General features: G+C 39.0%; 1 pseudogene; it reads left to right on the top strand.

Annotated features, from left to right (window-relative positions):
* LOC145049852 (uncharacterized) overlaps positions 1-13,117 on the top strand; it is a 66,807-nt pseudogene extending 53,690 nt beyond the window's left edge.
* The last annotated feature ends 13,134 nt before the right edge of the window (positions 13,118-26,251 follow it).

The raw sequence follows: 26,251 nt of genomic DNA, 5'->3' as shown, positions 1-26,251 counted from the left end.
ATGAACATGTGCATGGACTCGGCGAGTTGGAAGAACAACTCGTTGACTCTGTTGAAGATTGCCTTGGACTCGGCGAGTCTGTTCTTCGACTCGGCGAATCTGTTCGTGGAACCCTAACCTCCTTTGGTTAAGCCACGAATCGGTGAGTCGAGGGACAACTCTCTGAGTTGAACAGGATGAGACTCGTAGATCGTTGGAATCAACAAGTCTTGGGGCGACTCGGCGAGTTGAGTCGTGTTATAGGAGTTTCTAAGTACGGGAACTCGACGAGTCGATGGGTTGACTCGGCGAGTAGAATCAACCAGGAAGGTTGGCTTCGACTGAGGACTTTGACTTTGAAAAAGCGTTGACAAGTTTGACTTCCAAGGGTATTTTGGTAATTTTGGAATTGGTTCTTTGGTGGTGTTCTATGGTGAAGTTCGTGTTAGTTGTCACACCCCAAAACTGGAACGGCGAAAACGTTCTGGGGTGGATGACGTCATGTCAAGTATCACAACATATGCAGTATAGTAATCAAAGTACAACAACCATTGCGTTAGTAGTAATAGTTTTACATAAGTTACATTTTATAAAGACATCAAAGTAATACAAAAACTAGTATAGATGCACCTCTGTTCTAGGCTGACTTCACAAAAGCTCACGGGTGTACCTGTCTATTGCTGACCTGAGAATACAAGTTATTTTGAAAGCGAGTATTAGCATTTTTTATAAATGCTGGTGAGTTCATAAGTATTTAGTGTCATCTGTGTAAGTAAGCATTTTATTCAAAATAACTTTATAAAAAGTAGTAGTTTAGAATCTACGGTGTATTAGCGACCTTTCCAGAAAATCCTATATTTTCTAATTAAAAGCAGTCTTCTACCAAGACACGACATTGTTATGATTTAAAGAGAAATTTTCCCTGAAATACTATCATTACCAAAATACGGTATTTGACTTTAAAGAAAGTAGAAGAATATCACTAGTAAAAATACTAGGGGAAAATAACATATGCCTCAGCAGAAAATACTGCTGACTAAGGCAAAAGAAATCATAGACTCCAGGAGAGTATCAAATGAATGATACACCTGACTCAGACTAACAAAAGGAAACACAGACCCCAGACGGTATCAAATGTATGATAAGGCTAGCAAGGTATAAAACAAAGAAACACAAACCCTAGACATTACCAAATGAACGATAGAACTAGCAAGGTCTAAAACAAGGAAACACAGACCCCAGACAGTATCAAATGAACGATACAACTAGCAAGGTCTAAAACAAAGAAACACAGACCCCAGACAGTATCAAATGAATGATACAGCTAGCAAGGTCTAAAAGAAAGAGTAATCCTAAGAGTTTTGTTTCATAAATACAGTGTTAATTCTCGTTACCTTAAGGCCATGAATTATAAGGTAAACATGGAGATACTCGTAACCACACTGATTGACAATAGAGTACTTGACGCCCTGTAAGCGTCGGAATAAATGTGACATTTGTCACCCCATGTCTTGGTAGGCCGTGGACTGTAGCTAGCAGTCAGGGTGCTGGAGTGTCAGTCCCATATAGATCTATACACACAATGCCCGCTCTCCCTCCAGGAGACTCTGGTTACCAACTTGACAACGGGGAAATCCGTGTCCTGAAGATGCATCTCGTATTCTGAACTCTATTAGAGGCGCTGGAGAAATGATATAGACTCGCGAATGAACTAAATCCTTTGGAATTCTCGTACTAGAAAGAGTAAATAGAACCTCCTAACTATTCCAATAATAGTTACTAGTGTCTCTGATCTATGAATGATGAATGGAAGTATGCCCTTGCTACCCAAGGGAAATGAACTGGTCGATGTAAACATTTTTGTCTATAAGTGTATACATGATATATAACTAATGTTTAAACGACCTTCAGACGGATATCCGATAACCACCAGACCACATCCCAACAAGGAAAAGGAAATAAGGCGAACTAGCCTTCCTAAGTCTTTTAAACATTATTTATATAACTATACAAATGCAGGCATGCATTTAACAAAGTAGAAGCCTAGAAGTATAGAAGAAAACATTGATAAAACCTTTGGAAAACCTTTAAAAATAAGAATTTATGACTTGATATCGTTATGTAAAATAAGGTTTGAAAACCGTTCATAAACACGTTTTGAATACAATTTGATAACACCATATAAGTAAAGAAAACCTTTCTTTAAAACATTGTGGTAACTGGTTTAGAAGTAAAGCATACAACACGAGATATAATTTGAGAAAAGATTTAAACAAGTAAATACGTTTTGGAAAACCATCTATAGTATTATACTTGGTAAAACAGCTGAAAGTGTGAGAAATCCTTGTGCATGCGGGTTATTAATCACATATAATTGATATGATAACTAGCTTGTTTTAACATGTATTCCCCCCCCTACAAAAAAGCATGTAAAAACATTTATAAGGTTAATTCAGGGGTATAAACTCACCTGTTTTAAGTGGATCGGGTGGAGGTGTCGGTTGGGTGCTCGGTGTCAAGTAAAGACTTGAACACACTTAGTGACCTATTAACATATGATGACATATGTTTACATACAATTAGTAATTATAATACTAATTAAACACGTATAAGCATCGTAATGAGCGGAAAACACTTTGCTCAAGTGCTAGGAGGCTATCGGTTTGCAAATAAGGGAGTGTATGGCCTAGTTAAGGAGTTTACTCTTCAAGAGTAAACTCTTTATAGAGTTTACGGCCCTAAGACCATATACCCATGAGTTTACGGCCGTAAACTCATGGGTGGTGTGCTCTTGGATGACTTAAGGTCTCATCTCACTAGTGGAACTAAGCTAGGCTCAAATCTAGGGCTTATGAAGGGTTTAAGGCCTCAAATATACCATTCATGGGAGTTTACGGCAGTAAACATAGAGTTTACGGCAATAAACTCTTACTAGCCGCTTCCTTTTGTGTTTGGATTGTTCATACTTGTTTCTAATCAATTATACAAGTCATAAGGGTGTTAGGGGCATCTTATGACCATTTTATGGAGTTTACGGCCCATGGACCATATCCTAGTGGGGTTTACGGCCGTAAACTCCAAAGTCCTTGGTTTAAATGATGTTCAAATCCCCTACTTCATTTGTGGTTGATTCTAGACTTTTACCCAAGTCATAGGAGGTGTTTGAGGGCAATTCTAACATCTTAAAATGTGTTCACGGCCCTTTAAGAGGGGTTTACGGTCCAAGAGTGTTCTTGGGCCGTAAACTCAAGTTTACTCTCCAAAATGCAAGGTTTCAGTGTTCCAAGCTTGAAGGTGTAAGTCTACAAGTCATATCTAAGCCCTAGGAGTAATTTAGAGGGGTTTTGGGGCTTCAAAACCCCACTTATGGGTGTTCATGGTTCAAAAGTGTTCTTGGGCCATAAACACACGATTTGGTCACTTTTATATGTCTTAAACACGAATTTGCATGCTAAATAAGCTACACAACAAATTAGGATAGATTACCTACGATTTTGGAGCTCGAAATGGACGTTTTTGGATCAAAAGCAAGTTGTAGAGAGAGAGTGAAAAATCTCAAATGGAGTCCACTCACCCTTATATAGGGGTTTAAGTTTGTGGCTTGGTGGAAATCTACCCGATACTGACGTTAAACGGGGCTTTTGGTCGCACCCGATTAAATGGTCGTAATTTGACTTGGTTGTAACTAAAATTTTTCAAGGGAATATTGAGGGTGTTTCTAATTTGTTCCAACCCTTACGAAGTCATAATAAAGTCCCTACTTAATTAACCTAGTCCAAAAGGTTAACAGACAATTTAATAAAGCTAGTTTTTTATTAACGGAAAAAGAGGTTAAAATGACAGAATAAATTTCGGGTTGTAACATCATCCCCCCATTAAAGGGAATTTCTTCCCGAAATTAGCATTTAGACAAAGAAGTAGGCATCAACAATCGGGTAGATGTATGAGGGTACTTCCTATTCGGTTGGTCCTCGCACACCCAAGTGAGCTCTGGCCTTTGCTTGGCGTTCTAACAATCTTCACTTACGGGATGCAGATTTCGTTTCGTTCAGTTAGCGATTCCTACAGGTGCGTCTACGAAGTTAGGGTTCCTAATGGTTTCTATCAAGATGAGTGGGGTACAAAGAGTGATGTCGAGCAAACACTTTTCAAGTCTAAGAAGTGGATTTGATTTGGGGTGAAACTGATGGAATTTCCGAAGGTAGTTGTGGTTTGACAAGGGTTGGACCAATTTTGTAAAGAATCTCGGATGGTCCTAAGCTCTCGGAAGGGTAGAGCTTTTCAGTACTTAGAACATAGTGTACTTCTATGGCGAGATCAGCACTGGCGTGATCGCCATTCTGAAGTTCCAAACATTCTCTCCTACTGGGAGTGTAGTCCTTCAGGTTGGTTCTTAGAAAGCTCGGGTTATCCTTGGATTCGTGTTTCTTGTCGATTGGCTTTCAGAGGTTTTCTGGATCATTGGATGGATTGGATGTCTACGGGTATCTGTTTGCTGCAGGGTGGTTATCTCAATCTTGTGCGAAATGAACCTGCACTTCTGATTCATGAGATGTTTCTAACAGAAACTCTCAGGGTCGGGGAGATAGGGTTTCACCAGACGAGTTCATAGAAATTTTTTAAACTTTACATTATCGTCTAGTTAGCGCTTTCACAATATGATTCCTAACGGGAAAGGATCATGCTCTTACTTGCCTTGATGTTTCATAGACAGCAAGCTCTGCTGAGGGCTAACTCAATCCTTAGAGATTTTCTGAAGTGTTGGACCATCTTGGGAGGTGGTTCTACCATCTCTGCGAGAGATAGCATTCTTGGAACACCTACTAGTCTTAATGAATCTCTAATACATGCCCTAATATCCAAGGTGTCGGTTTATTTTTAGTTGCAGAAAAGTGTGTGTTCTAGTATAACCCATCGACTAACACCTAGACTAGTGTCAAGTCTATAATCTCTTCGAGATCTAGGTTATAAGGCTTAACGCTACCCATTGTCGTACTTTATTCAATTAGTCTTGGCTGCGGAGGCTATCCTGTGGTTCTTGGCATTCTAGTATTCACTTCGGAGAATGTAGTCTATCGTCTACAGGGCGACGGTGACTTCTTCCACGTGAGGAGGCGGAGTGTCCTGGGCACTACTCGTCGGTAACAGGGTGGACAAAGTGTCTGGGTAGTGCGAGCATCTTCTACAACTACTCTTCCGGGGGTTCTGAGTTTTCTTGATTTAGGTTAAGTCTAGAAGTATAGGGTTTCGTCACTCGGAACTTCTAATATCCTCATCCACTCTTCTCAAAGTTTAACTTATCGCAGCTTCCGGATTTCCAGGATATCCGCTGAGATGCTTAATTCGGGGGATTAAGCGTGAATGGATGGCCGTACTCATTGTCCTTGACTCTTACGACATAGATTTCCTTACCAACAGAGGGTGTTAGCTACTATGTTGGCTTAACCGGGATGACAGCAATTTCGGATTTGTGGTCGTTATAGTAGCTCAACCCACAGTGTTTCTCTTAACTCTAGCTCCTATTTTATGGGATAGGATGAAGGGTTTTTCTATGAGGTTCGTGGTAGAGCTCATATTTGTCTTAACCACTAATACTTGGTGTATGCAAGCCGTATATAATTGAGGTCGGCAGGATGTTCAGTTGTGCGACTCCACCCCAGACCCACAACCCAACAAGGAACAGAGAGTAGGGAGGAAGCACACATCTTAAATCTTTTTTATATCAATTATATACCACCCTTATGCATATACTTTGTTATAGTAGTCATTCCCATGAGTTCTATCCTCTTTATTCACGAACCTGATTGTGAGGTGCGAGGGGTCCTTCTGGGGTTCTACGGAGTAGGTTTCGGGTGGTTATCGTCTTCTGGAATGCCTGTAGTGTCCTTCGCTTTGGTTTCTATCTGTCTATGAAGGGGTTGGTTAACAGTGCGCGGTACCCTTCTCTTGGGTACATCGGAAGGTTTGAAATAAGAGTGACGACTGACGGAGCGCATTATTTTTTATTATTTTTAGGTTCGGAAGAACCTTTATTTGCCGAAACGGCTACGGTGAAAGTTCTTTTTTCACAGCACTAGGGATTTACACATGGTTGCACTAAGTCGAACCATGATTGTTAGGGGCGTCGAAGTTGGCATACATCGACATGACATGGAATGAGGGTCGATAGGGCCATGTGCTAAACGGGCACACTAGCTCTAGGCATCTCGGGTTTCGTCCCGTGTATCACTATCGCGGATACTGGGACCGATAGAGTGGACGCGGAACTATAGAGGGTCCTGAGTGTTTCGGAATAGTGTACCTTTCATGAATGGATTCTCACAAGGCCTTTCTATAATCGCCTAACATATACTAGTCATCTATAATTAAGGTGGGGAGGACTGTTGACTGAGCGACTCCGCCCTAAATCCACAACCAAACAAGGAACAGGAAATGAGGCGGCATCACTCACTCTAGGTCTATCCATCTTAATTATACATGGCTTTAACGTATATATCGAGCCATAATAGCTTTACCTGATGAAATTTTAAATTTTATAACAGTGCAGCGACTTTCGCCTTAACGGGGGAGTAATTACATTTAGAATTAGTCTTTTAATGTTTCCGGTTAGTTATCTAGGATTGAGAGACGTACCAAAAATCCTACTGGGTTTTCTTGATGTTTCTTCTTAGGCATTAGAGTTAGACTCCTCCTGTTCCCTTGTCGTTTCTTTCAGTTGGGCAATCTCGCTTTTGGTGCCCAATCTCACCACATAGATGGCATACTGGATTGGTCGTCACATTGGTGGTTGATGTAATAAACTCAACCGGGGTTCTGCAGATGCGAGCGGTATGCTCCTTCATGTTGCACCTAGCACAAAAGAGTTCTCGACAGATACAATGATGATGGTAGCTACACTTGCTGGAGTGGGGAAGGTTTCCTAGGTATGGTCTTCTTGAAGTCGGGATGGAAGGGCTGACAGGGGTATTGACTGTCTCACCTCGTTGCTCTTCGGAAGGTCCTTGAGCCAAGGTACTTCCCTCCTCGTTCTTGAACTTTCTCATCAGTGGATTTAGTTGAGGTTCTTGGGTGGCTGGGTACACAGAGGTTGGTTGCTGATGTCTGAGTGTCGACCTACATCCCTATGATGTAGTCCGGGTATTCAAGGTATGAGTAAAAGTATCGGAAAGACATGAGATGGAAGTCGTTCCTACTAGGTTATCTTTATGCTGGAAAGGTTTGCTCTCCGGCTTTGGAAAGATTTGAGGGAAGTTCGGAACGAAATCGTAGAAGAAAAGGCTCAATCAAGGTTTTGAGATCCGATCTAATCGTAATACTTGCGACGGGAAAAGGCGATTTACCTAACACATGGTGTGAGTAGTGTAATCACTAACTCACTAAATTGTATTATTTTATGGGTGTATTAGTGTGACGAATACGAAGAAAAGACACTTCTCGGGTTCCATGTACTGGCTCCCTCTGTCTACCTCATATCCTTGACTGGGACCGGCGTTGGTTTTCTTCGGATAGTTACCTAGGGTTCTTTTCTTGTGAAGACATATTGAATTTCTATTCCGCCTTACTTCCGATCCTGACTCTGAGTGTCATCACTTCATGATGGATGACTGGAAATCTCAGAAGTTCAGGCGAATTTCCCACCGATGTCCCTAAAAAGGTATAGGCACTTGGTGGTTCAATAGTCTCGTCCTACTTCATTTATTTCCGAACTGGAAATCTTCTCAATGAACCTCTTCTGGGTCTGAATCAACTCTTCTGTCGAACACTGAAGTGGTTAGGTTTTTCTATAAGGTTCGTGCGAGAATGGAAATGTCTAAAGAATCCTAAGAGATTATTAACATTTCACTGAGTGATCTATATCGAGTCCTGCTAAAATTACATAAGGTACACAAATTATATATAACCTAGATCCGATAGGCCTTCGAATATGTGATACTACTCTATGTCCACATCCGAACGAGGAAAAGGAAATAGAGCGAAACCACACATTCTCAGTCTATGGGATCCTTATTATATATAACCTTGGAAGTGTACCCTTCGTAATCATAGGTATATCAATAAGGGATCTTTTTAGTTTTTCACACAAGGTTATCCATGGATCCTAAAATACCCCTATGGTATTTTAATTTCATGTTTGATTCTTAACTTCTGAATATGATTTTGGGATTAATGTGAGTCTTTTAGTATTCCAAAATACTCCCGTAGTATTTTAAACTTTATGTTTGGCTTTATCATTCCTATTTGGTATGTTTCAGACCTGTTGCAACACCACTATCACTCCCAAGCACACATTCATCGCATCTCGAATAAATGTAGTTGATCATCTTACATTTATTCCAGCTTACGATTACATAACTACCCGGGTTTGATGGTAATGCTCAACATCCGGAGACTTTTATTCTTGTTCTTCTTGTTATACTTGTGTTCGAGTGTTTAGATTTGGATGTTCTTATACTTTGGTAATATATGGTTATATTATAAAGTAAAATTATTGGTCATAATGTTTTGTCCCTATATATTTATAGGCTGTATATCTTTTATGAATTAATATACTGAGCTCACTATAAACAATGCTCTGATACCAATCTGTCACACCCTAAAACTGGAACGGCGGAAACGTTCTGGGGTGGATGACGTCATGTCAAGTATCACAACATATGCAGTATAGTAATCAAAGTACAACAACCATTGCGTTAATAGTAATAGTTTTACATAAGTTACATTTTATAAAGACTTCAAAGTAATACAGAAACTAGTATAGACGCAGCTTGGTTCTAGGCTGACTTCACAAAAGCTCCCGGGTGTACCTGTCTATTGCTGACCTGAGAATACAAGTTGTTTTGAAAGCGAGTATCAGCATTTTTTATAAATGCTGGTGAGTTCATAACTATTTAGTGTCATTTGTGTAAGTAAGCGTTTTATACAAAATAACTTTATAAAAAGTAGTAGTTTAGAATCTACGGTGTATCAGCGTCCTTTCCAGAAAATCCTATATTTTCTAATTAAAAGCAGTCTTCTACCAACACTCGACAGTGTTATGATTTAAAGAGAATTTTTCCCTGAAACACTATCATTACCAAAATACGGTAGTTGACATTAAAGAAAGTAGAAGAATATCACTAGTAAAAATACTAGGGGAAAATAACATATGCCTCAATAGAAAATAATGCTGACTATGGCAAAAGAAATCATAGACTCCAGGAGAGTATCGAATGAGTGATACGCCTGACTTAGTCTAACAAAAGGAAACACATACCCCAGACGGTATCAAATGTATGATACGGCTAGCAAGGTCTAAAACAAAGAAACGCAGACCCCAGATAGTATGAAATGAACGATACAGCTAGCAAGGTCTAAAACAAAGAAACACAGACCCCAAACAATATCAAATGAAGATACAACTAGCAATGTCTAAAACAAAGAAACACAGACCCCATACAATATCAAATGAACGATACAGCTAGCAAGGTCTAAAACAAAGAGTAATTCTAAGAGTGTTGTTTCATAAATACAGTGTTAATTCTCGTTACCTTAAGGCCATGAATTATAAGGTAAACATGGAGATACTCGTAACCATATTGATTGACACTAGAGTAGTTGACTCCCTGTAAGCATCGGAATAAATGTGACCTTTGTCATCCCTTGGCTTGGTACGCCGTGGACTATAGCTAGCATTCAGGGTGAGGGAGAGTCAGTCCCGTATAGATCTATACACACAATGCCCGCTCTCCCTCCAGGAGACTCTGGTTACCAACTTGACAACGGGGAAATCCGTGTCCTAAAGATGCATCCCGTATTCTGAACTCTATTAGAGGTGCTGGAGAAATGATATAGACTCGCGAATGAAGTGAATCCTTTGGAATTCTCGTACTAGAAAGAGTATATAGAACCTCCTAACTATTCCTATAATAGTTACTAGTGTCCCTGATCTATGAATGATGAATGGAAGTATGCCCTTGCTACCCAAGGGAAATGAACTGGTCGATGTAAACGTTTTTGTCTGAAAGTGTATACATGATATATAACTAATGTTTAAACGACCTTTGGACGGATATCCGATAACCACCAGACCACATCCCAACAAGGAAAATGAAATAGGGCGAACTAGCCTTCCTAAGTCTTTTAAACATTATTTATATAACTATACAAGTACAGGCATGCATTTCACAAAGTAGAAGCCTAGAAGTATAGAAGAAAACTTTGATAAAACCTTTGGAAAGCCTTTAAAAATAAGAATTTATGACTTGATATCGTTATGTAAAACAAGGTTTGAAAACCGTTCATAAACACGTTTTAAATATAATTTGATAACACCATATAAGTAAAGAAAATCTTTGTTTAAAACACTGTTGTAACTGGTTTAGAAGTAAAACATACAACACGAGATATAATTTGAGAAAAGATTTAAACAAGTAAAGATGTTTTGGAAAACCATCTATAGTATTATACTTGGTAAAACAGCTGAAAGTGTGATAAATCCTTGTGCATGCGGGTTATTAATCACATATAATTGATATGAAACCTAGCATGTTTTAACATGTATTCCCCCCCCACACATAAAAGCATGTAAAAACATTTAAAAGGTTAATTCAGGGGTATGAACTCACTTGTTGTAAGTGGATCGGGTGGAGGTGCCGGTTAGGTGCTCGGTGTCAAGTAAAGACTTGAACACACTTAGTGACCTATTAACATATGATGACACTTCTTTACATATAGTTAGTAATTATAATACTAATTAAACACATATAAGCATCCTAATGTGGGGAAAACACTTTGGTCAAGTGCTAGGAGGCTATTGGGTTGCAAATAAGGGAGTGTATGTTCTAGTTAACGAGTTTATTCTTCAAGGGTAAACTCTTTATATAGTTTACGGCCCTAAGACCATATCCCCATGAGTTTACGACCGTAAACTCATCGGTGGTGTGCTCTTGGATGATTTAAGGTCTTATCTCACTAGTGGAATTAAGCTAGGCTCAAATCTAGGGCTTATGAAGGGTTTAAAGCCTCAAATAGACCATTCATGGGAGTTTACGGCAGTAAACATAGAGTTTATGGCCGTAAACTCTTACTAGCCCCTTCCTTTTGTGTTTTGATTGCTCATACTTGTTACTAATCAATTATACAAGTCATAAGGGGTGTTAGGGCATCATATGACCATTTTATGGAGTTTACGACCCATGGACCATATCCTAGGGGGGTTTACGTTCGTAAACTCCTAAGTCCTTGGTTTAAATGATGTTCAAAGCCCCTAATTCATTTGTGGTTGATTCTAGACATTTACCCAAGTCATAGGAGGTGTTTGAGGGCAATTCTCACACCTTAAAAGGTGTTCACGGCCCTTGAAGAGGGGTTTACAGTCCAAGAGTGTTCTTGGGCCATAAACTCAAGTTTACTCTCTAAAATGCAAGGTTTTAGTGTTCCAAGTTTGAAGGTGTAAGTCCACAAGTCATATCTAATCCCTAGGAGTAATTTAGAGGGGTTTTGGGGCTTCAAAACGCCACTTATGGGTGTTCACGGTCCAAGAGTTTTCTTGGGCCGTAAACACATGATTTGGTCACTTTTGGATGTCTTAAACATGAATTTGCATGCTAAATAAGCTACACAACAAGTTAGGATAGATTACCTACGATTTTGGAGCTCGAAATGGAAGTTTTTGGATCGAAAGCAAGTTGTAGAGAGAGAGTGAAAAATCTCAAATGGAGTCCACTCACCCTTATATAGGGGTTTGAGTTGGTGGCTCGGTGTAAATCTACCCGATACTGACGTTAAACGGGGCTTTTGGTCGCACCCGATTAAATGGTCATAATTTGGCTTGGTTGTAACTAAAATTTTTCAAGGGAATATTGAGGGTGTTTCTATTTTGTTCCAACCCTTACGAAGTCATAATAAAGTCCCTATTTAATCAACCTAGTCCAAAAGTTTAATGGACAATTTAATAAAGCGAGTTTTTTATTAACGGAAAAAGAGGTTAAAATGACGGTATAAATTTCGGGTTGTCACATCAGTGGTCAGAGCAGCTTGGTCTTATCTCTTCAGTCGGCAATTACCGGTGAGTTCTCCTCACTATATCAACAGGGTCTACGGCACCATGGCCGACCCTTTATGATTTACATCCTGGTTTAGGATTGCTGCTATGTTAGATTATATCCTGGTTAGGATGGTTTCTATGTTAGATTACATCCTGTTTTAGGATGGTTACTATGTTAGATTACATCCCAGTTTAGGATGGTTGCTATGTTAGATTACATCCTGGTTTAGTATGGTTGCTATGTCGGATTACATCTTGGTTTAGGATGGTTGCTATGTTATATTAAATCCTGTTTTAGGATGGTTGTTATGCTAGTAATTTGTTTGATTTAGATCCTGGTGGTAGGATGGTGTCTATGCTAGAGATCAGTTATATATGTATGACTCTTTGCTATTGCATACTAGCATATGATATTTATGTGCACATGTTTATTGGTATGGGGAAGGGTTGTGGTAGGTCCTGTTGTGTGTTGTAGTGCCAAGACACCCCAGGCAGACCGGGTAGACTGTAGGCCCGGGCAGGGCAAATCTAGTCAGGCCGAAGGCCCAACGAGAGGTCCAGATAGGCTGAAGGCCCCGAGGGGGGGTCTAGACGTGCCGATGGCTCGGAGAGCAGTCCAGATAGGCTGAGGACCGGGAGTCAGTCCAGTCAGACTCATGGCTCATTTTGTATGGCGTTGGTATTTTGGGGAAACTCACTAAGCTTCGGGCTTACAGTTGTTGATTTTGTTTTGAGGTACTTCTGATGACCGCGGGAAGGCAAAGGCGTGATCGTACAGCTCCTCTTGCTTTACCTATTTCCCTAGGAAAACTCTGATATTATACACTTTGAGAAAAAAGTTGTAATGATTTTTAATTGTTTGAAATGTTTTAAAAATTTTAAATTGGTTTGAATTTTTAAAATGTTACAGTAGATGCTCTAGAGCTAATCATAATGGCCGGAGTACAAGCGATGATCCAAATGATGTTGGATCGTCGGATGGAAGAGACATGGCGATTGCTCCAACAAAATTTAGAGGAACCTACTATGGCAGTTGAACCACCCGAGTTGAATGAAGGGCAGTCTAAGGAGGGTAACTATAGCAGGACAGGTTGTCAAGCTGATCCGGCGTGATTAGAAGTAACAATCAAGATGACGGAGTCGAGAGGAACGGATGAAAGTACAAAAATTTTCTAACATGCAAGCCATAAACCTTCACCGGGAAGGAAGATTCAATTGGATTTATGGATTGGATCTTAGAGATGGAGTTGGCTTTTATGACGTGTGGTTGCATAAACAAACTACTGACCAAATTTGTAGTGCGCCAGTTCAGAGGAGGCCCGATTCGTTGGTGGAACACTCCGGGGAATACTTTAAGCCCCAATGAGCCCCTGCAACTGACATGGGCAGAGTTTTGGTGCAGTTCAAATGTAAGTATTGCTTGGCCCAAAACCTGCTAGATCTAGAAAACCCATTCCTAACCCTGAAGAAATGAAGCATGTCTATTGATGAGTACACCAACAACTTCACATAGAAGATGGAGTTTGCCTTACGTCTTGTCCCAGATGAACTAAAAAAATTGACAAGTATGCGAAGGGACTTCCATAGGAGTATGCAGTGCAGGTACGTAAGGCACTTACTCTAGAGGCAGCTATCTACGCTGCCAAGTCTGTGGAGGAGATGATCAAGGGAAGAGTTGCTAGCAAGATTGAGGATGGAGAAAAGATGAAATTTGAGGGGTATGCTAAGCCCAATAAGAAGAGAAAGTTCAATTCAAAGAAGTTTGGAGGAAGATTAAACGAAGCGAAGTTGTGCGAGAAGTGCAAAGAGAAACACTCATTGAAATGTAGCGAGGAAGTGACCTGCTACAAGTGTGGGATGACGGGGCATTACACCAAGGAGTGTACCACCAGGAAAAGGGTGTCCTACGAGTGTCATGAAGAAGGGCACATTACAAAGGATTGCCTGAAGAAGAAAGAGGCGGCAAGGCCCAACATTCCACCAAAGCCAAAGGTGAGAGCCTTCTAGATGACGCTTGAGGCTACGAAGGAGGCAACTATATTGTTTGATTCGGGAGCAATACTCCTTTGTGTCACATAAATTTGGAGGGAAATTAGCATTACCTAAAGAAAAACTTAATAATGCCCTAATTGTGGAAGTTGCTAGTGGCAAATTCGTACCTGTTAGTAATCATATTAAAAACATCGTCGTCGACTTAAACCGAAACGAATTCCACAAAGAATTGTTGCCCATAGAGTTGAACGGTTTTGACATCGTTTTGGTATTGGATTGGCTTAGCGCCAACAATGCCGAGATATTATGCTGAAAGAAGATAGTAAGAGTAAACCCACCTGGAAAAGAGTCATTTATGGTGTATGGGGACAAACGCAGAGTAAATTCAGGAATCATGTCCCTGATGAAAGCCATAAAATTATTGTCCAAAGGATGTGCATCATATTTGGCATTTGTGATAAATGCTAAAAAGGAAAAGAATGAGATGAAGAATATACCGGTCGTATGTGATTATCCGGAAGTCTTTCCCAAAAATCTTCCCGGATTACCGCCTGATAGAGAAGTGGAGTTTTGGATAAACTTGTTACCAGGAACGAAACCAATAGCAAAAGCACCATACCGATTAGCACCAACGCATATGAATGAACTCATGACGCAACTTCAGGAGCTGTTGGACAACGGTTTCATTTGACCTAGTTCATCACCCTGGGGAGCTCTGGTGTTATTCGTGAAGAAGAAAGATGGAAGCATGAGAGTGTGCATAGATTACAGAGATTTGAACAAGGTAACGGTAAAGAACAAGTACCCTTTCCCAAGGATTGATGGCCTATTTGATCAGCTTCAAGGTTCGATCTATCTCTAAAAGATTGATCTTAGGTCAGGATATCATCAGCTGAAGGTGAGAGAGCAGGATATCAAGAAGACTACATTCAGAACAAAATATGGACACTACGAGTTCTTGGTTATGTCATTTGGACTAACCAATGCTCTAGCAGCGTTCATGGATTTGATGAATAGGGTTTGTAAACCATTCCTCATTAAATATGTTATAGTGTTCATAGATGACATTCTGGTTTACTCAAGAAGCCAGGAGGAGCATGACAAGCATCTACGAGAAGTGTTAGAAGTCCTGAAAAAGGAGAAATTGTATGCAAAGTTGTCCAAATGTGATTTTTGGATCCAAGAAGTCCAATTCTTGGGTCATGTGGTTAACCAAGAGGGAATAATGGTTGACCCAAAAAAGATCGAAGCTGTGATGAAGTGGGAACGACCAAAAAGTCCCACGGAGATTCGAAGCTTTCTGGTATTAGCTGGATACTGCTGATGGTTTATCCAAGGCTTTTCCTTGATAACTGCTGCATTAACAACTTTAACCCAAAAAGGAGCTACTTATACATGTAATGAGATGCACAAAGAAGCATTCGAGAAGCTGAAGAAGAAGTTGTGTGAAGCACCGATTCTTTCTCTACCGATGGAGTTGAAGACCTCACAATGTATAGCGATGTGTTAGGAGTCGGTTTAGGATGTGTTCTAACTCAAAGAGAAAAGGTGATAGCATACGCGTCTCAACAATTGAAGGGGCACGAGAAGAACTACCACACTCATTATTTGGAGTTGGCAATGATAGTATTTTCCCTAAAGATATGGAGGCATTATCTCTATCGCACGAAGTGCAAACTTTTTACTGTTCATAAGAGTCTCCAGTATCTCTTTAATCAAAAGGAATTGAATATGAGGCAATGACCTTGTCTGGAATTACTCAAGAACTACGACTGCGAGATACTTTACGCCCACGGTAAAGCGAATATCATTGTCGATGCTCTAAGTCGAAAACTCAATCTTGAAAGAAAAAGGCCAAGAGCGTTGAGAATAGAAGTTGTCTCGATGATTGTGGAAAGTATCAGGAAAGCTCAAGAAGAAGCTTCAGAGAAGAATAACCGAAAGGAAGAACTTTTGGGCAAAACGTTAGTGTTCGTTACAAACAGTCAAGGATTAAAGGTATTCCAAGAAAAAATTTAGGTACCTAAGCCGGGAGGAATAAGAGATCTTCTGATGGAAGAAGCTCACAAGACCATATACTCGATTCATCCCAGCAGCACAAAAATGTATAGGGACCTAAAACCCTAATAATGGTGGCCGAAGATGAAGCTCAATGTAGTGAAGTATGTGGCCCAGTGTGTGACATGTGCGAGAGTTAAGGCACAACATCAGAAACCGTTTGGGAGTTTAGAACCTTTACCTGTACCCATGGGTAAATGAGAAGTCATCACCATGGACTTTGTGACTAAATTGCCCAGGACGAAGTACGGTCACCACATGATTTGGGTGGTCATGGATTGTTTCACTAAGAGTGCATAATTTATAGCAGCCAACGAGAGGTGGTCTATGCATTAGCTCACAAATGCTTACGTGAAGGAGGTAGTAAGACTTCACGATGTTCCTCTTACAATTGTATCAAATCATGATAGTCGTTTCACGTCAAGGTTCTAGAGAAGTCTACAAGAGGAATTGGGTACAAAGTTGTGTTTGAGTACAGCTTACCATCTGCAGACTGATGGCCAGAGCGAAAGAACGGTTCAAACACTGGAAGATATGCTGAGAGCATGTACCCTAGATTTCGAAGTTAATTGGGATGAGCACTTACCTCTGATATAATTTTCCTACAACAATAGCTTCCACCTGAGCATCAAGATAGCACCTCATCAAGCTTTGTACAGACAGAAGTGTCGAACGCCGTCTTGTTGGCTTGAGGCTGGTGAAAAGCAGTTTATGGGACCCGAGATAGTCAATGAGACTGCTGAGAAAATAAAGGTGATCAGGGAAAGGATGTTAGCAGCTCAGGATCGTTAGAAGAGTTATGCTGATAAGAAAAGACGACAGATGACATTCGAAGTTGGAGATTTTGTTCTACTTAAAGTTTCACCATGGAAGGGACTTATAAAATTCGGGAAATAAGGAAAGTTGAGTCAAAGGTTTATTGGCCCATTGAAAGTTCTTCAAAAGATTTGGAACCAAGCTTACAAACTCGAATTACCCGAAGAACTAGATGGTATTCATAATACCTTCCATGTGTGTTATTTGAGGAAGTTCATAAGAGAAGTTCTCGACATAATTCCAATCTCAGAATTAAGAATGGATGAGAATAAGAGACTAATCGAAGAGGCCGTGGCAATCGTTAACCGTAAGACAAAGAAGTTATGACGCAACATGGTCGATTTAGTGCTAGTTCATTGGAAACATTCGAATGGTCCGAATCTCACCTGGGAAACAGAAAGTGACATGATGACTCGATACCCACATTTGTTTATTGACACATGATTCTAGGACGGGATCATCCTAAGGGGGAGATAATTGTAACACCCGTGTTTCTGGGCTATGTATTAGTAGATGATGTAATAGTCTACGTCAACCAATGTAACTCATTTTGAAATAATAAAGATGAATAATTTGAGTATTATGTAAATTATGTGAATTTATGTGCTTTATAATTAATTATAAAATTATAATAAATAAAAGATAAAAATAAGCGTCAAAATTAAAGTGTGAGATATACCAGATATCTATACATAAAGTTGTAGTTGTCGAAAAAAAGATTCCAGGAATATAAAGAACGCCAAAATCCGAGTTATAACGAAAAAGTTATGATCTATCGAAGTTTTACGGCAAAACCGGCATAGCACCGAGAAACATAAATAATGAATATACGATAAAAGACTTTTTAGCCTTGTCAATATAAACAAAAGTTGTAATATACGTTAAACAGAGAGCGTACACAAAAAGAACACCCAAATCTGACTTCGTGTGAGGAAGTTATGATTTTTCTAAGATTTGACTTAGCTGTGCACAACCCGAAACTCGAATTTTAGATCGAGTGGTTTTTGGCCAATGCAACCCAAATGAGATTTGAAGATCTCATTAATAGGAAGTCAATGATAAAAATACATATGAAAATGGAGTTCGTATGAAGAAATTAGGAATTTTACACGGTCATTTAATAGTATAATCTCATCCTATTGTTAAATTTAAGATCGGTCAAAAATTAGCTGATGGAGTCAAAATGAAAATTGTAGATTTTATATTTGCCTACGCGTGGATATAAAGAACGTCAAGAATGGAGCTCGTATGCGAAAGTTGATGATTTTAGAAGTCGGAAGTGTGCTTGCGAAAATGGGTGACGTGGCACCATCCTGGTCATTGCTTTCTCTCCAAGGCTTGCCACCAGATGGTGACATGTGGCATCTACATGAGCCATATTTCACCCTATAAATACAACCCCTTCCAGCCTTAATTCTTCACAAATTTTCCATTATTTCTTGTGTCTACTCTTTCTCTAAACCTCCCCCCCCCCCCAAGCCCTAGGGAACTCCCCTAGCGCTAGAAGAAAGCCCCAGAGCGCTCGACGGCTCCGAGAAGAAGAGCTTTTCGGCTCGAAAAGGCTGCTCCAGCAAAGTCAGCATTTTAATAAAAACACATTGTAATTGAGATATGCCTATTATACTTTAAGTATAGCTTATATATAAATATAATATTGTTATTATGAACCTATAAATAAGATTTATTAGTGATTCAAATTCGTTATACTGATCGATCTACTTACAGGAGTGATGTCTAGGCTGTGATTTAGTGAGGTGTTTAAAGTGGGATTTCCAAACAGTGTACTTCGTATACCAAACGGACCCTACCTCCGATATGATCCTACCTAGTTTTTCCTTACTTAATAGATCATGAAGTAGACTATGAGTTAATGACGAATCTAAACTAACAATTAGTCACAATAAATATTAGACTAAAATCTAGTGGTAATAATACTAGGTTTTGTCGAAGGAAATCATATTGTTAGCAAACGAAGCGTTGCTCGAATTTCGATTTGTCACTTTAACAAGTGAGTGCATAGTTACTTTCATCTTACACACACATATATATCAAGTATTTAATATAAACTACATGTTGTGAGTGCATAATAACTTTCATCTTACACATAGATATGAAGTATTTTATATAAATTACATGTTAAGTGTGCATATTGTCTATATACTTGCTATCTATGCCGGATGAACGGTTTTTATACATGTTTTAAATGATTTAAACTGTATATGTATTTTATATCTACAAAATGTGTTGGGTAAAACATGGGTAGATGTAATAGACGATGTGTGATAAAATGATGAGAGGCCTCGGTGTTTTAAGATGATCTAGTCATCTAGCGAAGTATATATGACAACCACGATACATGCTTAACTTCTATACAAATTCATATTTCCTAAATAGTTTTTCGTTGAGGGCTTTTTCAACTACCTTAGTTAAGGGCTTTTTATTGAGACATTATTCATTATCTAAGTTTAATCACTTATCATACCCAAACTACTATAACCGTTAATCTTCAGAATGGGATACATATGTATATATCTATATGGAGTTGACATCCCCACCTGCGGCTGCTAGCTATAGTCTCGACTAATCAATTGAAGCAGGTGATAAGTTTCCATCAATCATTACTACAACGTCCAATGAAGCATTGTAGGGGGTAAATCCAGCAAAGTAGTTTGGTTATAGGACTCACTATAAACATTAACTAAAAACACTCAGTTTTAACAAATCAAGGATTTGGTTATTTTCATACTATATTTCAGTATGGTTACACTTACAAAAAAAAATACTTTTTGAACTTTTTTAAAGTATTATACTATGGTTAAGCAGAAAACCTGTGACTCTCAGCAACCTTGTGTAGACTTTTAAAATACATGTATTCTCAGGAAATCAGTAACTAGGCAAATTCAGACGATGGATAATCTGGGATGTTAGGCAATTTAGTTTAATAGTTTTTATTATGTCTGCCTACCTATTTAACATAATTCATATATTATATTATTATCTGTAAGAACCATGTATTCAAACATCATGATGGAATAAAATGTTATTTTGTTGTACTTGTGCTATGTATTCAGTTTATCTGTGATCCATGAACTTAGTCTCACAGCCCATAATAATCTCCTGCCTCGATTGGGGGTGTAACAGATTGGTATCAGAGCTAAATTAGCTATAGAGAACTTGTATCCTCGAAAGAGGAACACAACTATAGCAACTAGCTTCTAATAAGAGTATTATTAATCATAAACTACTTCTCGACTACTTACGGTATGGGAAATTTGGTATGAAGGGCCGCATAGGATTGTGGGATTTCAAAAGTGTTTAATTGTCAAAATGGTCATCCTTCTGGTGCTTCATGTCTAGCCCCTGTCTGTGATCGGTAGTTAAGAAGTACAAAAAAAAAAAGAATAATAATACAAACCCCACCAACCAAAATATATAAAATTTTATATATACTCTGACCTCTATACGATGAGAACACTTAATAAAAATTCTAAATTGTTGGATAAGGTGTCTAAGTCCATAACTATATTTGTTTTTATACTTGACCCGACCCGACATGGTCCATTTGGGTTGCACTACACCCGAACAATTTATGGATAATCTTTTGAGAATAGTAAGTTTAGGATTTATTAATATATCTCAAGTTCTACTATATTAATATGAAATCATAATATTTAATTAGTATTGATCTAGAATTAATTTAATTAATTTGGTGATCAAAAGGTGACTAATTTAATATGGGCTCTTGTATTTATATAGTGTGGGCTATTGCTTATTTAGAATGGGTTAGGCTTGCATGGAAAGTCTGTGGATAGACCATGAAGCTTTAACCCATGGATCTCATGGAAATGAAAGGTCATGGGTATTAGGGTTTACATGAATGGAACCCTAATCCACCAAAATATATAAAGGAGTCATTGACACTTGAAATGGAACTAGTTTGTGTGAGAACAAAAGGGTGGCCGATTTCTAGAAGTGTTCTACTACTCTCTCAAGTTTCCAAAGTTTGTGGTGATTTGTGACTTCCATTTAAGGCATCCACATTATTGGTGCTAGGCTCTCAACCTCCAAGCAATCAACCACTACTAAAAGGTATGTAATTCTACTAGTGTTTTATGATTCAAGTACACCATAACATGCTACTCAGGAAGTAAACCTTGGAAAATTATTATTTTCATGTATCTTAAAAAAAACATAGATCTAATGGTTCTAGGGTTGCATGTACACCCATAGGAGTGTTAGAATGCTCAAAACCCATCAGTGGTATCAGAGTCTATGCTTGTTTTCTTGATACTTGATGCAAACTTGTTGCAAAAAATCAACAATATGCTATTTGCTGAGTGAACTCGCCGAGTCCATGGGGGACTCGACGAGTCCATGTGTTAATTCATCCTATTCATCGAGTAGGTTCATGCACTCGATGAGTAGGAGGCCCTGAATGCAGATTTTCGAGTTTTGCTGTTGGAAATGGACTAGAAAATTTACCCTAAAACTGTTTTGGTCAATAAAACTTGTTTTAGATGGTGTAATGGTTATGCTAATCCATTTACATTGGCTATTATCAAAATTTCAAGTTTTGTATGTATTATTTATGATTCTTGAAATAGTTGATATGAATGTTCATCAACTTATGAGTTTAGAAGATCATAGGAATTATTTGCAATTAGTTTGTTAGTTTAATTCTTGATCTTGATGTGTTTTAATGGAATCCATAATTTGTCCTCAAGTTATGGATTACCAAAAAGTCATTCTTTTAAAGTTCATTAACAAAAACATAAGTTACATGAAAACGAAGAGTCTTCATTTTAACAAATCATTAACTCATAAGTTATGAAGTTGAAAAGTTTTGAAAGTTACAAAACTTGCCCTCAAGTTTTGGAACATGTAAAGTCTCACACATTTTAGAAAAACTTTAGTTCCAACCCCTAGAATTTTAAAAGTTAAAATTCAACCCTTATACTTTATAAAATTGTAAGTTAATAATATATATGTGTATAAGAACAAGTCGTTTTACCGTTAGTAGGCCTTATTCATGAAGCCGGTCTATAAGGGGGTATAAGGTCGTTGTCTATAAAATGGCATCTTAATGGGTGTCCACTCTCACCCACCGCTTCCTTCACTGGTGGAGGGTCGTTAGCCGAACGGATAGGACAGCAACTTTAATTATCATTAAAAGTATGGTGATTGTAAAGTAACTAAACGTTCTTATAAATTCCTAATCTTAGTTACTTTAGGAAAACGTGAATAAGGTGCTAACCCATGAAATTACACTTTGCACTTTGCTTTAGTCGTTAGTGGAGCGTGTATGATTAACCTGTACACTAACCTGCACTTAACAAGGTAGGAAAAGGTTGGCTTAAGGTTTATCATAGATCTGTGGAGCACGTGTAGTTAACCGGCACATCGATTAGGTGATAAACATTAAGAGTACCAAGTAATTTGCATGGTTACTTCACACCTTGTCTTGTGATCCTCGGCACCCCAGTCACAAAACTTGAAGGGCACACTCAAGATTAAAACATGCCATTGAAAAGTTCAATGAATCTCAAAGAATATAGGAATTTCAAAACTAATTAAAACCTAATAATTTATTTTGTTTTTTCATGGTGGAAATTGGTGAATCGTCATTCACCTACCTTCAAGTATTTTATAGCTTGGATTACGGCATGCCTCTTCTAAGTTATAAAATATTGTGTTGGGTCCTAGACTTAATATTACATTTGGGTATCTTATTAAGGACTATCTTTATATCTAATCTAAACTTGTCTTTCCTTTTTAGATGTCTTCCAACAATACAAAGGTATGTGGACCGTTTGCTGAAGCAAAATGAGAACTTCCCCGAGGAGTTGGCAATTGACATCATTTTGCACTCCATACCTTCTTGTTTAAATAAATTCTGAAGGACATACCACATCAACAAGGAGGAAGTTACACTCAACAAACTTGAAGGACTCTTGAAGACTGCCGAAAGTGGTCTTAGTGGTAAATCGGTTGTTACAACTCTTACTCCTATTGGGGCCCCTGTCTTGGCAATCAGGCAAGGCAAAGGAAAGAAGAGGAAGAGCCCTTCGAAGGGCACCAAGGGAAAATTCCTTGATGACTCCTCTTCAAGTGGAACCAATAAAGGTTCTTCCACTCCTTCTGCCAACCCTAAAGAGGCTGAATGCTTCTATTGCCACGAAAAGTCACACTGGAAGTGAAACTGCCCAAAGTACCTGCAAGATGTTAAGGATGGGAAAGTGAAACCCAACCATGCAGGTATTTACACTATATTGTTTAATAAATCACCCCATTCTAATTATTGGGTCCTTGATACCGGTTGTGGTATTCATATATGTTCTGATTTACAAAGACTAAGAAGAAGTTAGAATGTGGAGCATGGGAAGATAAACTTGATCATGGGGAATAAGAAAGCTTCACCTATCACCATGATTGAATTTTATTCTTTGTTGTCGAGTAGTGAGTTAGTGTTAGATTTGAATAAATGTTGTTACTCGTCTGAAATGGCGAGAAATATTATTTCCTTTTATGGTTTGTACAAACAAGGGTTTACCTTTTCTTTTGATAATGAATGTGGTGGTATAAATGCTTTCTTTAATAATGTTCTTTATTTTAAAGCATTACCTTCTGATGGTGTATATGAAATTGTGTCGGTTGTAGATAAGCTAGTAAATAATGTGTTGTGTATTGATTCTTCCACTAACTTGTATAAAGCATCATTATGGCATTGTTGTCTTGGGCATGTAAGCAAGAAACGCATAGGCTAACTCCAAAAGGATGGAATCTTGGAGTCATTTGACCTAAAGTTGGATGATAGTTGTCAATCTTGTTTGCTTTGGAAAATGAAAAAATCACCCTTCACTGGTACTTGTGCCAGGGGTAAGGGTTTGTTGGACCTCATACATACTGACGTGTGTGGAGCCTTCAGAACCACCACAAGGGATGCTAACCACTTCTATGTGACTTTTACTGATGATTATAATAGATATGGTTATGTATACTTAATCAAGCATAAGTCAGAAACCTTTGAGAAATTCAAAGTGTTTAAACAAGAAGTGGAGAATCAGTTGGGTAGGACGATGAAGATGCTCCGATCCGATCGGGGTGGTGAGTATCTTCGTATCGAGTTCCTTGACTATCTTAAGGAATATGGAATTATTTCACAATTGACACCTCCTAGAACACCACAGCTGAATGGTGTGGCTGAGAGGCACAATCGGAACTTGTTGGACATGGGTCGTTCCATGATGAGTCGAGCTTCGTTACCAATCTCATTATGGGGGTATGCCTTAGAGACTGTTGCCCATATCCTTAATATAGTCCCTATTAAAAAGGTTTCCAAAACACCTCACGAGAGGTGGACTGGGAAAGTTCCCAATTTTGAACACATCAAGATTTTGGGTTGCCAGGCTTTCTTGAGGCGTGAGATTCACGATAAGCTCAAACCTCAAAGTGAGAGGTGTATTTTCATCGGCTACCCACAAAAATCCTTTGGTTACCTCTTCTACAGACCCAGTGATAATATGGTCTATGTAGCAAGGAGAGGGGTCTTTCGCGAGAGAGAATTCATAAGCCAAGGAAACAATGGGAGGCAAATTGACCTTGAAGAAATTCAAGAGTCAATTGGTGAAGGAACCTCAATTCCTAGCAATCAACCTGAGGAGGAAACTCCCGTTGATCCAACTAACGAGTCTGTACCTCTGATGCGTTCCATGAGAGTTAGGAATGCACGTGAGCATTACTATGGTTTCCATATTACTGAGGAAGGTGATACATTTATCAGCTATAGGGAAGCCATGGCAGGCCCTGAGTCTGCTAAATGGAAAGAGGCTATGGAAAACAAGATTCAGTCCATGTATGATAAACAAGTTTGGAACTTAGTTGACAATGTATCGGGTCGTAAGACGGTGGGGTGCAAATGGATCTTCAAGAAGAAGACCGACATGGATGGCAAAGTGTACACTTATAAGGCGCGAATGGTTGCGAAAGGATTCACTCAAACTCAGGGAGTTGATTATGATGAAACCTTCTCACCAGTGGCAAAGTTTAAGCCTATTAGGGTTATGCTAGTCATTGTTGCATTTCATGATTATGAAATATGGCAAATGGATGCCAAAACCACTTTCCTTAATGGAATGTTTGATGAGGATGTTTACATGATTCAGCCAGAGGGTTTTTTTTAGTACAGAGTATCCTGATACAATGTGCAAGCTTGACAAATGCATTTATGGATTGAAACAAGCATCTCGCAGCTTGAATCTTTGTTTTGATGAGAAGGTCAAAGAGTTTGGATTTTCGAGAAGCGAAGATGAATCTTGTGAGTATGTCAGAGCTAGTGCGAGTATATTTAGCTTTTTGGTACTGTATGTGGATGACATACTACTCATGGGAAATGACATCCCAACTTTGCAATAGGTTAAGTCATCGATTAGGAAGTGCTTCGCTATAAAGGATCGTGGAGAAGCTGCATATATCCTAAGGATAAGGATATTGAGAGAAAGGAGTAAAAGACTAATTGGACTTAGTCAAAGCACCTATGTGGACAAAGTGTTGAAAAGGTTCAACATGCAAAATTCCAATAAAGGTGACTTACCGATCCAGCATAATGCAAAACTGAGCAAGGCTCAGAGCCCGAGTACAGAGGATTAGATAGCTGAGATGAGTTGATTAACATATGCTTCCGCTGCTGGCTCGACCATGTATGCTATGACTTGTACTCGCCTAGATGTGGCTTTTGCTTTGAGCATGGTCAGCCGATATCTCGGGAATCCTAGCAAGGCTCACTCGAGTGCAGTAAAGAACATTCTCAAGTACCTACGACAGACTAAGGATTGGATTCTTACTTTTGGTGGGAGTGATGTCTTGAGAGTTGTGGGGTATAGTGATGATAGCTTTCAAACTGATAAGGAAAATTTCCACTCTCACTCAGGCTGGGTATTTACCATGAATGGAGGAGCAGTTACTTGCAAAAGTTCCAAACAGGATACAATAGCTGATTTCACCTGTGAATCAGAGTATATAGCAGCGAGTGAAGCGGCGAAGGAGGCGATATGGTTGAGGAACTTCATCGGAGACCTTGGAGTTGTACCAGCTATAAAGGAGCCTATGGAGATTTTATGTGACAGTAATAGTGCGGTTGCTTTAGCCAAGGAACCAAGAGATCATGGTAGATCCAGACATATTTACAGAAAATATCACTTCAAAAGACACAAGATAGAAGAAAGACTCCTCGAAGCAAAGAGGATATCGTCAGAGGAGAACCCAGCAGATCCCCTCACAAACGGATTGACTAGGGTTAGGCATCTACAGCATTCGAGATGCATTGGGCTAAAGGATGATATTAGTTTTACAGAGTAGATAGTTTTTTGAAATTTGTAAAGTTTA

Source organism: Lactuca serriola, chromosome 5 (genome assembly GCF_051521515.1).
Source record: "Lactuca serriola cultivar US96UC23 chromosome 5, Lser_US96UC23_V15, whole genome shotgun sequence".
Taxonomy (NCBI): Eukaryota; Viridiplantae; Streptophyta; class Magnoliopsida; order Asterales; family Asteraceae; genus Lactuca; species Lactuca serriola.
Note: the sequence above shows the minus strand (reverse complement) of the source record. Positions and strands in the feature narration are given on the sequence as shown.